Source organism: Pieris rapae, chromosome W, assembly GCF_905147795.1.
Source record: "Pieris rapae chromosome W, ilPieRapa1.1, whole genome shotgun sequence".
Taxonomy (NCBI): Eukaryota; Metazoa; Arthropoda; class Insecta; order Lepidoptera; family Pieridae; genus Pieris; species Pieris rapae.
Genome location: NC_059533.1, coordinates 1113390 through 1129188, shown reverse-complemented (window position 1 = coordinate 1129188; position 15799 = coordinate 1113390). Strand labels below are relative to the sequence as shown.

The 15799-nt window shown below is 33.9% G+C and overlaps 2 long non-coding RNA genes across 2 annotated transcripts in view; both read right to left on the bottom strand.

The window, feature by feature from the left end:
- Positions 1–12746: 12746 nt before the first annotated feature.
- LOC123690479 lies at positions 12747–14508 on the bottom strand. The gene is made up of 5 exons (XR_006751099.1): positions 14206–14508; positions 13737–13922; positions 13379–13433; positions 13191–13268; positions 12747–12839 (listed from the first exon to the last, which is right to left on the bottom strand). It is a non-coding gene; the product is annotated as an uncharacterized LOC123690479 (long non-coding RNA).
- A 1-nt stretch (position 14509) lies between these two features.
- Positions 14510–15799, bottom strand: part of LOC123690477 — a 30936-nt gene continuing 29646 nt past the window's right edge. Inside the window, exon 3 of the long non-coding RNA XR_006751097.1 lies at positions 14510–14671. This is a non-coding gene — a long non-coding RNA (uncharacterized LOC123690477). The remainder of the gene's footprint in view (positions 14672–15799) is intronic.

The window sequence follows — 15799 nt, the reverse complement described above, 5'->3', positions numbered from 1 at the left end:
TTAAAACTGAAATACTATTTTATTTTGGTACAAATCAAGAGACACACTAATACACGTTTGCACTACCCACTGTTGACGTTGACATTGCCATGACATTGACTATTATTAAGCTGTCATTTGAATCTTAATCAATTTACGAAACCTGTATAATACTTCTTACAACTTTCTTATACTTCAGGTTTCTGGATTTCAGGACATTCTTATTTCATAAATACTAGAATTAATTGCTACAAAATATGTGAATGTGAATTTATCGATATTTCTAGCTATTATCGGAAATAACTTTCTCTACGTGGGATTTTATACTATAGAAAATGTATATATCGTTTATAATTGCTATGAGATATTGAAGAAATTATGACAAATAATTGAACAAAAGAAAAGCTTTTCTCGTAATATATAGAATTTATAATTATAAACCACTCCAATGATTTTTTTTGCATTCACACCAATACTTGTACAACATTGATGCCTGACATTGATTTAACTCGGTACGAGTTTGTTATTATCATAACGATATTATTTCAATATTAAATAAAAATGTTAACCATGGTACTTAATACCATTCTAATAAGTTGTATATATATATATATATATAATAAAGTAGATAATACAACATTAGTTCTGTAATAAAAATAATACAGTTAAATAAATTATTTTCTTTATTCAAAACAAATAACATAATACATATAAATATATCTAATAACTAACCTTAAAATTTAATTATTAAAAAATATTATTAAAAGGAGTCCCTTAAGGCAATTCCATTCTAATAAGTTGTATATATATATAATAAAGTAGATAATACAACATTAGTTCTGTAATAAAAATAATACAGTTAAATAAATTATTTTCTTTATTCAAAACAAATAACATAATACATATAAATATATCTAATAACTAACCTTAAAATTTAATTATTAAAAAATATTATTAAAAGGAGTCCCTTAAGGCAAGGTTCCGAAGATAAAAAAATTGTTTTTTTAGTTTTTTACACTTAAATTAGAATTCAAACAGGAACCTATATTATAAAAGAAATAAAAATAATAATGTCACCCAGTGAACGGCTATCCTAACCCCTGTTTTTGTCATACGTGAATCTCACGGCATTCTGTTAAGCAATTTCATTTTTCATTTTTGTGAGTGAAGGGTAGATGACTTACTAAATGAGTTGTGGTCTATGAATATCGTGACAATTAACCCATTTTATTTATAAAAAGAGTTAATTGTCAAAATTTTCATATAAACAAAATACATATTACTATTTTATTCGAAATAAAAAATAGAATACGTACATCAATCATGTTTTGGGGGACCTAGATTGAATTCAAATTGGATAAATACACTTGTTTAATGTAGTGTAAATATAAAAAAACGTCTTGCCAATTTTAACCTATTACCTTATGAATATTGTTAAGAATTAAGATGATATTGATATTGACCGTAAAGCCCATCTGGCAAAGGGGCCGCTTAAAGGTAAGTTATAAGCTTATTTATTAGTACATCTTAAGTTACGTGTTTTATTTATAACTTCCAATGAAGAGTTTATATTGAGTATTTACTCTAACCCTACAGGCGACAACTGATAAGCCATGGTGTTTGTGGGGGCAGACAACTTAAAAACATTAATTATATTTCAGGACAAAACAAAGGATACTTAGCATCTGGATATATTATCACAATTTAAGAATATTATCTTGACAAAAAGATTATCATGTCACTCTTAAAGTGATACTCTCAGCAAATGGTCTAAGGATTCAAACTAAACAGGATGGATAGATATCTTAAATTTCAAAATGTTACTAAAGGTGAGTACCAAAGGTTTCATGTAATATTTTGTTCAGAATAAATGAATAATAATCATGTTGGATCAAATCTATAAGCATTCAATTGCTCAAATTCATACCATTGTAAGTGATCAATATTGATTTTTATTGATATGTTGGAAATGACATTGCTATAACTTATTTTATAAATATAGAAGCAATTAATATTAAAAAGGTAGTCATTGCTGCTGACTCCAGTTTAGCACTAAACATACCCTTTATGGGCCTGAACCATAGATTTGTTTCATTTATAAATAATTGTTTTTATGAAACAAATCAGGCCAAAGTGCATACTTTTCTTAGATTTTTGGGTTGACTCAAATCCAAATCAAAGAAAATCTAGGGCAAACCGTTATTAACATATAGGATTTTTATTCATACTGTTGAATCAAATATTATGTGCAAAATAGTGTTATAAGTGCCATTTTTACCATAAAACTCTTAATAATATTTGGCTTATTTATGAAACTAGTTTTTAAGAAACTTTACTTAGAATTATAATAGTATTCCATACATTATTTTTAAACTTCATAAGATACCTACTACACTACACTTGAGGTTATCCTAATCAAAATAGCTTTAGTTTTTGTGTGTTGTTTGTATTTATTACAATTAATAACTTGCATAAAACAATATAGTTAATTAAATTGCTATGCAATATTATTGTGTCAGTATGGTCACATGCCACATCTCACTATTTACTATTTTACCAGATAACAATTGTATTACAGCCATCAGCGGTAGTTGTCAAGAACGAGGCAGATAATGAACAATGATTGAAAAGAAAATGTATTAAACTGAGATCAACAATTGATTTATATGAAAAATTATATGACTGTGTTTGAAGGATTATGGGTCGTTTATCAAAGAAACGATAGTAATTAGCACAAATATAACTTTTATTTGGTAATAAGATGAATGACAGCAAGAACACTTTGTTACAACAATCTTCATATATAGTGTTGCCACCTAGATAAATTTTCAAAAACTATTTTACTTAAATTGCTCAATACTCCCACTAAAATTTAAACTAGGTACAAATATAAAAAAAAATAAACTCCTACTGAAATTAGAGTTGTGAAAAGAAAAACAAAATGTGATCTCTTAAATAGATAAAAGCTTGAGTTGGTAACGCTTTAGTTAACATATCTGCTAATTGACTGTTACTAGGAATATAATTTAGTTTAATTACACCCAACTCAACCTTTTCCCTTATAAAATTAAATTTCACATCTATGTGTTTGGTTTTCTTATGATAAACAGGATTGCTAATTAACTTAATTGCACTCTGATTATCAACATACAATGGAACAGATGTAGTATTTTCACCTAAATCTAGAACATTATGTTCTTCAAAAATTACATTTCTTGATATTTTAACCTTTTTGGTTTCTGGATTGAACATCCTGTAATTGTTATTATCATACCCAATTAGTATCATTTTCTCACTCTTTTTGTCAAGTTTAGTTCTTAGCTGATTAGGAATATGGACATATCCAATACTTCCAAACACCTTCACATGGCCTATATGAGGTATGATGCCGTTCCATAATTCAAATGGTGTTTTCTTAGGAGTTTGGCTGGAGGAAGTCCGGTTTAATAAATATACTGCACAATTCACAGCCTCAGCCCATAATTCCAGTGACACATCCCTCGCGTACAACATTGAACGTGCACTCTCCACAATGGTACGGTTCCCTCTTTCAGCACGCCCATTTTGTTCTGGTGTATATGGCGCAGTACACTCATGAATTATACCTTCTTTGCTGAGATAGTCATTGAAGGTTTTATTCACATACTCTCTTCCATTATCAGTATGCAATATTCTGACACTATGCATGTACTTATTTTTGATCATAGCATTGTATTTCATGAATATGTCCATCACATCACTTTTATGTTTGACAAAATATACATGCCTGTAACTTGTAGCAGCATCCTTAAATAATATAAAGTATCTCATACCTTGGATAGATGTATGACTCATAGGTCCACAGACATAACTATATACAAGGTCACCTGGCTGTAGTTCTCCTCGTATAGATTTGTGAAATGGAAATCTGCACTGCTTTCCATATGCACATGCTTCACAAACAAAATCAGTTTTATCACTGTTATTCAGTTTCAAGCCTTCTACCACATTATCAGCACTCATACTCTTGATTTGTTTTAGGTTAACATGTCCCAGTCTTTCTTGCCACATTTTAATGTTATTTTGATCACTTTGAACTAAGTTACAGGTATCTGAGACCACAGCTTTAATTTTCAATTCGTATAAATTATTTTCTGTTATTGTTGCACACATTACCAAGTCATTGCCTTTGTAAATGAATGCACCAGAGTCTTTCTTGATAATGATATAGGATTTACGCATTATCACACCTTCTGAGAACAGATATCGTCGCAAATTCGGAACATACAATACATCATGTAGTTCACTGTTCTCCCACTGTCCATTGACACATCTCTTGATTAACACCTTGCCAATGCCAGCCACTTCCACTGATTGTTTGTTTCCTAATGTCAATGATTTCTGGTTACATTCCAATAGTTCTGCAAAGAACTCCTTTCTATAGGTCATATGTGCAGAGGCACCACTGTCTAAAATCCACACATTGTCTTCAGCTTCATGGAATTTGGTTTCTACATTAAACGCTAACAAGTCTGCACCTTCCTGTTGAGGTTTTCTATACTTGGATTTCTTTGGAGCACGACATTCTCGAGAAAAATGTCCTCGTTTCCCACAATTATAACATTCAAATCTGTGTTTACCGTTTTTATTTTGATTTGAATTACTAGCATTTCTATTCAGCTCACTTTGTTTTGGGCTATTTTTCCATCCTTTCTTAGCCACAAGAAGAGCGGTTTCTTGTTCTTCTTCACACTGTAAACTAGCTTCTTCATCTAACAAACGAGCAGTGAGATTGACAAGAGTCTGTTGCTCTGGATCCAAAGACATCTACGCTTGACGAAGTGATCTATACTTATGAGGCAGTGTTCCAAGTATTTTTGTTATCACAGCCATTTCACTAATACTTTCGCCACTTTCTTTTAACTGCTTGGCCAATGATTCCACTTTAGAAATGTGTTGAGCTACACTGTCATTTGTAGACATTTTATACTAGTAAAACTTTTCATGGATCAACATTTTACATAATTCACTCTTCTGTTCGTATATTGATTCAAGTTTTGTCATTATTTCCTTAGCAGTTTCACAATTTTCTATTAAAGTTATTTGTTTGTTCCATCGAAGATGTTATAATAAACATGGCCATGCCATCATTCTTTGTCCATTCAACATTATTTCCAGCCGGTTTAGGCACTGAAATATTTTTCTTTGCTATTTTCCTTAAAACTTTCAATTGCAGAATCTACTGGGCCCATAACCTGAAGGATTATGGGTCGTTTATCAAAGAAACGATAGTAATTAGCACAAATATAACTTTTATTTGGTAATAAGATGAATGACAGCAAGAACACTTAGTAATTAGTTACAACAATCTTCATATATAGTGTTGCCACCTAGTTAAATTTTCAAAAACTATTTTACTTAAATTGCTCAATAGTGTTTAAGATAATTGTGTACTTCATAATAATTTTTTTGTAGTTAATAATATTATATTAATAAAATGATTAATTAAATCTACTATTTATTTAATGACTGCCTAATAAAAACATAGTAACCTTAAATACATGGCTAAGCAGAAATAAAAAATACATATGCTGTGTTTATGTATAGGTAAATAAAAGAACAGAATAATAACTTACACAACATGATTTAATGTCAATAATAAACTTTTAACACAATACAAAATAACTTTCAGTAATACAAACTCAAACTTAAGTATAATAAAAACTAATCAAACCCAGCCTCACATAGAGCTAATCAATTACTACTTTATTTTGTAGACAAATATATTTATTTATTTTAATATATTTTCTAATCAGTTAAGAAAAAGTAATTGTTATGAACAAAAATATTAAAAAGCTTAATAAGTACTTGAACTATCATGTACATAATGATGGTATTTTATACTTGTGTAAAGCAGAATAATGTTCTTATTCAAAACCTTTTAATTTAATTTATAAAGATATAAGAACCGCCAATTTTGGTTGTTCGGGCTGTGATATCATTTATTATAAATTGAAGGATAGTTGAAATTCAATTATTTGAAAATATCTGCACTATTGTGTCTCTATATCCAGGGTCCTTGTCATTGATATAAATGTTACATTCTTCTTCAAAGGCAGAAAATACAACCAGGATTTTTTGAACATCGGAACTCTGAAATGATTACATTAATAATTTTAGTATACCTACTCATAAAATAGGATGAATTTACTGGAGACACGACATGATGAAGAGTGGATTGAAAAATTGGTTCTGAGATAAAAATTATATTTTATTGCTAAAATAATAAAAATGTTTGAATCTCAGCAGCCCATATAGGAAATATTTTAGGTTTCTTAAATACCACATAATGTCTTGGGTATTGGATAAAAGCGATAGTAACCAACGCCGAGAAACCAATTGGTCGTTTCATGCCTTTTTCTTCGCCATCAATAGATATTATATTAAGTATTTTTTAATTGTTTACATAATTTATTATTGAAATAGAGGTTTAAAGTGGAAACGGGCCTTCCGTAAGAATAAAAAAATTCTATTTTACTAAACTTACTGCTTATAGATATAAATTTGAATTTCGTAAAAAAATGCTGTATTTATAAATATTAATTTATAAACTTATCACATATATATAGATTGTCCTATATTAGAATATTTTCAAATAAAACAACCTTTAACTTCGCTCTAAAATGGCTAACTCACTTGTAAATCATGATTTCACCTAGGAAAAAGCAACTTTTAATTTGACGTAAAAAATCGAGTTCACTGCCGATTTTAAATCACATGAGATGTCAAAATATGGTGTCATCAGAATGCAAAATAGCAAGACTTTTTGAGCGTAAGCGATGTGAGTCTTAAATTTTATACAAAATTTTCCGGAAGTTGAGTTCAATTCGAAAATTGAATGCTCAGTGTCTGTCAAGGATTCTTCCAGAATCCAGTATATTAATGAGACGATAACCCTTGTAGAGGGCGCTTCACGCTTTCGCACTTGTATTGATTGTTCGGTTTTTATTATTAAACGGTTTTAGCTCACCCCGTTTGTTTTATTTATTTATTATTTATTATTCTTGGGTCAAACTAAGTAATTCAAATTTCACCCTCTTTCTGTCAACCGATTAATCTGACATTTTGTATACACTGTAGATGCCTACATATATGGCGCAATCATTCTTACATTGCATTTATTATCTAGGTTAAGTCAATGCCCTGTAAGCATCTACATTATATTTTAAATGAATAAAAATAAGGAGTCGGTTTCCAAGGCTTGTCTGAGATGGTTGTTTAATTATATTATTTCTCCTTTATATATTGTTATGTGTCTACACATACGATACCCCACAATTGGTGACCCCGACGTTAGCAGACCACCGCGGCCGACGTGATTGAAGACTTAATTCGAGATTTATATGAACAGGTTTGGTGATAGCGCGGTTTTATCGGCTTTCCACAAGCGGATTCCACCGATTTAACTATCAAGAGGCATATAGTCACCAAACCATGTCTCTCGATAACATCTGCGGTGGCGCCGGCACCAGTAGCGGCGATTTAGCGACTATCAGTGTTTCTTCGAAAATTCCCGAGTTTTGGAGCGAAATGCCAAGGGTATGGTTTGCGCAATTCGAAACCGTCATAGCACCCCAGAAACAGGGAGATGATGTAAAATTTAGCTTAGTCGTCTCAAAGCTCAATAAGGATGCCATTAGACAAATAACGGATATTTTGATCACACCGCCAGCGATTAATAAATATGGAGCGCTGAAGGAAAGGCTTTTGTCAGTATATGAAGAGTCCGAAGAGCGGCAGTTTCAAAAGCTGGTGAGTGAAATGAGCTTGGGCGATCAAAAGCCTTCGCAGTTATTACGTCGCATGCGCGAGTTGGCGGAAAACACGAAGGTTCCAGAAAAAACACTTCATAATTTATGGACTTCAAGACTTCCTTCGCACGTGCGTGCAGTTTTGACAGTAAGTCAGGATCAAAAATTAGATAACCTGGCCGGGATAGCGGATAAGATTTTGGAAAACAACCGCGATGAGGTTAATGAGATTAGCACCGCTCAACCAATCGTCGTGACGGAGTTATTGGCCCAGTTAAGCAAATTAACGCTGGAAGTGGCAGCGCTAAAGTCGCAGGTCCATTTGACCAACGATCGTCGTAGCCGTGAACGCAGTTTTTCAAGGTCAAGATCCAAATCGCGCACCAGAATAACCCCAGATAGTCCAAAATGGTTATGCAGATACCATCTACGTTATAGACACAGAGCGCGAAACTGCGAGAAGCCTTGCAGCTGGAAGTCGCCGTCGGAAAACTAAAGCAAGCGTTGACAGAGGCGGTCGTCAGCGCTATACTTCCGTCTAACCGCCTTTGCGTTACCGACCGAAAAAGTGGGTATCGTTTTTTGGTAGACACGGGCGCAAATGTCTCAGTAATTCCCAAGCGAGGTTTCCATAATATAAAAGACAGTACTTACAAATTGTACGCTGCCAATGGAACCCAAATTACGACATACGGCGACAAAACGCTGACGCTGAATTTAAATATGAGGCGACCATATACATGGACATTTATTATCGCGGATATTACGCAACCAATACTCGGCGCAGATTTCCTAGAGCACCACAATATTTTGGTAGATATACGCAACAGGAAATTAATAGACGGGACAACAGGACTTTTGACGTCAGGGAGGCTCATACAGTCTAGCGTTTCAACTCTACGAACCATCAAGTTGTCAGAGCCATACGCTGACATACTGGCGCTATATCCAAATCTCACGAAACCAGTGAATGCATTCATACAGCCAAAGCATAACGTCACTCATCAAATAATAACAAACGGACATCCTGTATACTCCAAGTGCCGCCCGCTGTCGGCGGACAAATACCATAGAGTTAAAAAAGAGATAGAAATGATGCTAGAGACTGGCATTTGCAGACCATCAAAAAGTCCTTGGGCGAGTCCACTTCATGTGACTACAAAGAAAAACGGAGATTTGAGACTATGTGGCGATTACCGGAAGCTTAACGCTATTACTGTTCCAGACAGATATCCTGTTCCGCGATTATTAGACTTCATGAATATACTTCCAGGAACATCTATTTACTCCAGAATAGATCTGCAGAGAGCCTACAATCAAATTCCTGTCCTTGAAATTGAAAAAACAGCTGTAATAACACCGTTTGGTCTCTTCGAATTCCCACGAATGCCATTCGGACTTCGTAACGCAGGACAAACATTTGTCAGGTTTTTAAATTCCATTCTGTCTCCAGGGATGGACTATATCTTTACATTTGTCGACGACATTTTAATTGCGTCGAAATCAGAAGAAGAACACAGAAACCACCTGAAGGAAGTATTCACGCGACTGAACGAGCACGGAATTGCGATCAATCTAGCCAAATGCGAGTTTGGGCGACAAGAGATCGATTTCCTGGGATATTGTATTACACCTAACGGCGTCAAACCACTACCAGGACGAGTAGAAGCTATAGCAAAATACCCCAAACCAAAAACCATACAAGAACTGCGACGATTTTTAGGTATGATAAATTTTTATCGAAATAACATACCTCTGGCAGCAAAATACCAATCTTGCCTTAACAGATACCTTAAGAAAAGTAATGCGAGAAAAAGAGACAAGACTCAGATAGAATGGACCGACGAAACTTCCGAAGCATTTGAAAAATGCAAGGATAGTTTGAGTAATGCAGTAATGCTCACTGCGCCCGCCAGCGGCGCCCCACTGTCTGTCATGACCGACGCGTCACAAACTTGTGTTGGAGCGGTACTTCAGCAATATGAAAATAACGAATGGAAGCCTTTATCATTTTTCTCCAAAGCACTGAGCGAGACACAGTCCAACTACAGCACATACGACCGTGAGTTGCTGGCTGTCTACATGGCAATAACACACTTCCAACCATATATAGAAGGGCGACAATTGATTGTCTATACTGATCACAAGCCGTTATGCCATGCGTTCACAAACAAGCAAAATGTCGTAAGTAAAAAGGTATCCCCAAGACGATTACGTCACCTCGAGTACATCGCACAATTTACAACGGATATTCGACACCTCGCCGGTAACCAGAATCCGGTAGCCGACGCATTGTCGAGAATAAGCCAAATAGACTGTCCGTCACCCGTTGATTGGAAAGACATGGCAGATATGCAATTAGAGGACAGTGAACTCAAACAATTATTTACTAAAGTAAACTTAAAATGGACTAAAATCAAGATCGATGACAAACGGGAGTTAGTCTGCGAATTTTCAACTAGAAAAGTACGTCCATATGTGCCGAATACACTCCGAAAAAAGGTTTTTGACATTATGCATGGCGTTACACATCCAGGTATAAGATCAACAAAAAAATTAATTATAGAACATTACTTTTGGCCAAGTATGAACAGAGACATCGGACAGTGGGCAAAGACATGCGTATCGTGTCAAAAGAGTAAAGTACATCGACACAATTCAGCACCTATTGAAACCTTTCAACAATCGTCACGTTTAGATCACGTACACATCGATATTGTCGGCCCACTCCCTGAGTCTGATGGAAAGCGATATATTATAACAATGATTGATAGGGCAACAAGATGGCCAGAAGCTGTGCCAGTGGCGCAGATAAGCGCAGATACAGTCGCGAAGGTTTTAGTTAATATTTGGATTGTCCGTTACGGATGTCCATCTGTAATAACATCCGACCAAGGGAGACAGTTCGAGTCCGATTTATTTATTTCTCTTACTAAGGCGTTAGGAATTAAGAAAAATAGGACAACAAGTTACCACCCCCAGTCAAACGGCATAGTGGAAAGATGGCACAGGACCCTTAAGGCAACACTAATGGCACGTGGTAATACAACAAATTGGTCCACAGATTTACCAATTGTTTTGATGGGATTAAGAGCGGCTTTAAGAAAAGACGAGAACGTTAGCCCCGCACAAATGTTGTATGGTACAAATATACGATTACCAGGAGTGTTTTTAGAGCAGAAAAAGCAAATTACATCTCCAGAAACGTACACACATGATCTACAACGAATGATGTCACAACTAAGTCCATTTCAGGACAACCACCACGCCAAACACAAGCCATACATACACAGTGATATGGAAAACGCCAAATACGTTTTTATAAGGACCGATGCCGTAAAGAAACCATTAATTCCACCATATGAAGGCCCATACAAGATACTTGAAAAACATGAAAAATTTTACAAGTTGCAGTTGCCAAGCAAAACAAAGATAGTCTCAATAGATAGGTTGAAGCCTGCATATATTTTAAGTGACGACCAGGTGAATAACCGGTTAGTTTATAATCAAAAACTCGGTCAGTTGCAAAATGATGACAAAGATGAATTAACAAAAACACGAAGTGGCAGAATTGTGCGTCCAGTGGTGCGTTTTGCGTTGTGAATTTAACCATAGGATATATGATAGTACGATAGAATAGATAGTAGGATATATGAAAACATCAGTTAGTTACTAAGAAAGTTTATACATCTTATTTTTTATTTTTATATATTTACCTTCTTATAACACTATTTAATCATATTGTAAATTGTTAAAATATTGTATCATAATGTATTAACTTGCTCTTTTTTTACATCTTTATTTTGTTTTTTTTATTTAAAGGGGGGAACTATGTAGATGCCTACATATATGGCGCAATCATTCTTACATTGCATTTATTATCTAGGTTAAGTCAATGCCCTGTAAGCATCTACATTATATTTTAAATGAATAAAAATAAGGAGTCGGTTTCCAAGGCTTGTCTGAGATGGTTGTTTAATTATATTATTTCTCCTTTATATATTGTTATGTGTCTACACATACGATACCCCACAACACTTTGGATTTTGGTGACAATACAATTATGTTTATTCATTATCATTATAAACTCAAGATGGCCGCCGCTACAAAATGGCGGATAATTTATGTTTTATTAATCCTATCAATATGAGTATCAAATGAAAGGGCTCAACAAGTAGAATACAATATACTAAAATAAAACCGTGGGGAATTTCCATGAGCAAGAAAATAGTAAGTAATTTCCTCACCGTCTGTGGGCCAACTACCTATTTTAACGACGAATTAAACGATTCTTCTATCGAACATTAAGTCGATATTTTGTAGACAATTTACGTGCCCCACGGTTTTATTTTAGTCTAGTCTATGCATATGTTTATAATTCCCACGACTGTATCTATTTTATTATTTTTTTGTTTTTAGTGCATTTATCTTAAACATTGCAATGTATGTATAAAATCAGAGTATATTGCACAATCAACATATTTTCAACCATTTTCTTTTGGATAACAATATTCATGTGGCCATTCTTTGCGAGACTTGGCTTAAACCTCATCATAAATTTAAATTGCGTAATTTCGATGTAGTAAGACTAGACTCGGGAAACTCTCACAATGGTGTAGCCATACTTGTACATAGATCTATCTCTTACTCTAATGTAAATACTGTTTATGATAATTCTCTTTAAAATATAGCTATTAGAATTAAATATTCAAATTGCAAGGAATTAACTATTGTAAGCCTTTACAGCCCAGGTAATTGCAGCCCTCCTTTTTCACCACATAAACTGAATAATTTAATTAAAAGCCAATTTAATTGAACCAATTTTCTTGGCGGGGGATTTTAACTGTCATAATATAGTTTGGGGCAGCCAAACCTCTGATTGCAGGGGCAAAGACATTTTAGATGTCATTCATAAAAACAATTTAGTCCTACTAAATGATGGTCATGTTACTACAGTCGGCTCTCACATATAGAGATCTAATGTCTTGGATTTAAACATAGTCTCTCCTTCCATCTCTTTACAAGGTGACTGGATGGTCTTCGACGATCCATTAGGCAGCTATCACCTCCCTGTAATAACAAAAATTCTACTCAGTTGTAATAATTCTTATTCTATAGATATACCTGATAGTAATCCTCTCCCTTCTTCTTGTAATTTAAAATTAGTTGATTGGGATCTATATTCCACTAAAGTTGATTTGTTATTTCATAATTTATCCTTAAATACTCAAGATCCTACTTTAACATACAACAATCTTATTAAATGCTTAAACAGGGCTCTATCGGAATCTCTTCCTTTCTCTTCATCTGGTCATAATAATTCTCGTTTAAAACCAAACACAAAAACAAAAAGAAATCCACTTCCATGGTGGAATTCAAATTGTTCTAAAGCTGTCACAGATAGTAAAAATGCATACTTACAATTCAAAGATGACCCAACTGAAGAGAATTATGTAAACTTTAAAAAGCTTCAAGCTAAGAAGAAATACATAATTAGATCTGAAAGAAGATTAAGTTGGAACAAATTATGTGAATCCTTTAGCAGAACTACACCTATTTCAATTATTTGGTCACTATATATATGCGTAAATTTAACAAAACTTACTCACCTTCGTCTGTGTTTCGAACCATTTTCATTTGCCGAATTAATGTCAGCAATATCATCTAGAAGAGACACAACTTAACTTGAGGCTTAGATGGTATTCCATATAAAATGCTAAAGCACTTATCGATTCAATCCAAATCAGTACTTTTAAAAGTTTTTAATCGTCTTTGGGAACAAACTTTGATCCCAGACGATAGATTGACGGAAGATTGATTGTTTAGTGCCCATATTAAAACCTAATAAAGAGAAATTTCATTTTAATTCATATAGACCTATTGCTTTGACTTCTTGTGTGGGGAAAATATTTGAACAACTATTGAAACAAAGATTAGAACATTTCATAGAATTAAATAAAATATTACCTTCTAATCAATTTGGGTTTAGAAAGGGCAGATCTTCTAGAGAGAGTATTGCCCATTTACATTTGGACATCTTTCAAGCATTCAAATCCAATAATGTTTTGGCCAGTGTATTTTTTGATGTAGTAGGGGCTTTCAATAACGTAAATCATCATATTCTGTCTTCAGAGCTTGTTTCCATTGGTCTGCCTGTAAAGGTTGTGCAAAGGATATTTGAGTTCTTACATGGTAGAAAAGTTTATGTTAAATATCATAACAGGCTTATAGGCCCACGTTTCCCCTATAAAGGCACCTGCCAAGGCAGTATTTTAAGTCCTTTAATCTTTACACTGTATATTCACAAACTTAACTTAATTTTAGGTCCCAAAGTAACTAACTTACAATTTGCAGATGATTTAGTGGTATATTACTCGGTTGCCAACTCTAAGAATATAGCTTCCATATTAAATTCTAGTTTAAAAAATTTACATACCTATTTTAATTATCTTGCCTTAGACATAAGTATAGAGAAATCCAAAGTATTAGTATTCAATAAAGGAAGGCCTTTTCAGGTCAAATTATATTATGATAGTACAGAACTCCCAGCTGTAACAGAAGCTAAGTTCTTGGGTGTGTTGTTTCTTAACAATGTATCCTGGGGTAAATATGTTGATTGTGTAACTGACAGAGCTACAAAGGCACTGAATATTTTGAGGTCTCTTGCTGGAACATACTGGGGCTCTGATCCTAAAATTCTTTTAACTCTATACAAATCTCTTGTTCGTAGCCATTTTGAATACAGTTTCTTTTGTTTTGCTTCAAATAACCAACTGCTTCACAAATTGGATGTCATTCAAAATCATAGTCTTCGACTTATCACTGGGGCAATGAGAACAACTCCCATAAATTCACTCCAAGTTGAATGCAACACTCCTCCACTATACTTAAGGTTTCAATATCTAAAAAGGAGATTTTTGCTAAAATTACTTTCTATTAATAATCACTCCCTTATTAACAAACTTACTCATCTGAACAATAGTTTGCATATGAATTCCCCTCTATCAAGCAACTATCCCTTTCTTTTGCATGAGCTCCCCTTCTTGTTAAATTTGGTCAATCAGCACAACATCTCTAAATCAGATAACTGGGTTTGCTATACTAAGAGCTATGAAAGTATTATGCATAACATCAGCATAGTTATAGACAATAAACTGAGAGATCGACACGAAATCTATAATGTTATATCTCAATATCCCAATTATAAACACATTTACACAGATGGCTCAAAAAAGGAGGATAAGGTTTCAATGGCATTCTATATACCAAGTTTGAAGTTTGGACGAGGTACTAAACTAAATGAAAATTTGAGCATATTTTATTTTCTGCAGAAGCTCTTGCTATTGTTTCTGCATTAAGATTCATTGAAGATCGTTCGGAAAGATATTGGTTAATCATCACAGACAGCATGAGTGTTCTAAAAGCTCTACAAAATCATCAATTCAGTGCTAAGTCAAGCTATATTATCACCGAAATAAGATACTTATTGTATATGCTATTTAAAAGAAATTACAGTGTGGAATTCTTATGGACGCCCTCGCATAATTATAGGAGTCGCAGGCAACGAGCATGTGGATTTCCTTACACGTGCGATTGTCGACAGTGACAGCGGCAGCGCTGCTGACAATGTTGCCATTCCGTACACAGATTTACTACCACTTCTAAAGTCAAAACTTAATCAGGATTGGAAAGATCTTTGGCAAGAAAGTTTAGCGAGAAAAGGCACTTGGTATGCTGCAATCAACCAAGATATTGAAATGCCATGGTTTTGTAAATCCAGCAATTACAAAAGCAGAAGATTTTATACAACACTATGCCGCCTTAGATTCGGACATTGCAGATTTAATTCACATTTACACCGCATGCGCATTATTATGTCTCCCTCCTGTTCGTATTGCAATTCAGACGTCGATCAAACTTTAGACCACATATTCTTCGAATGCTCTGAATTCCATATCCAACGCCTATGTTTGTCATCTAATCTGTTAAACTATCACATAAGACCTGAAAATATTCCGCGCTGTATTCAA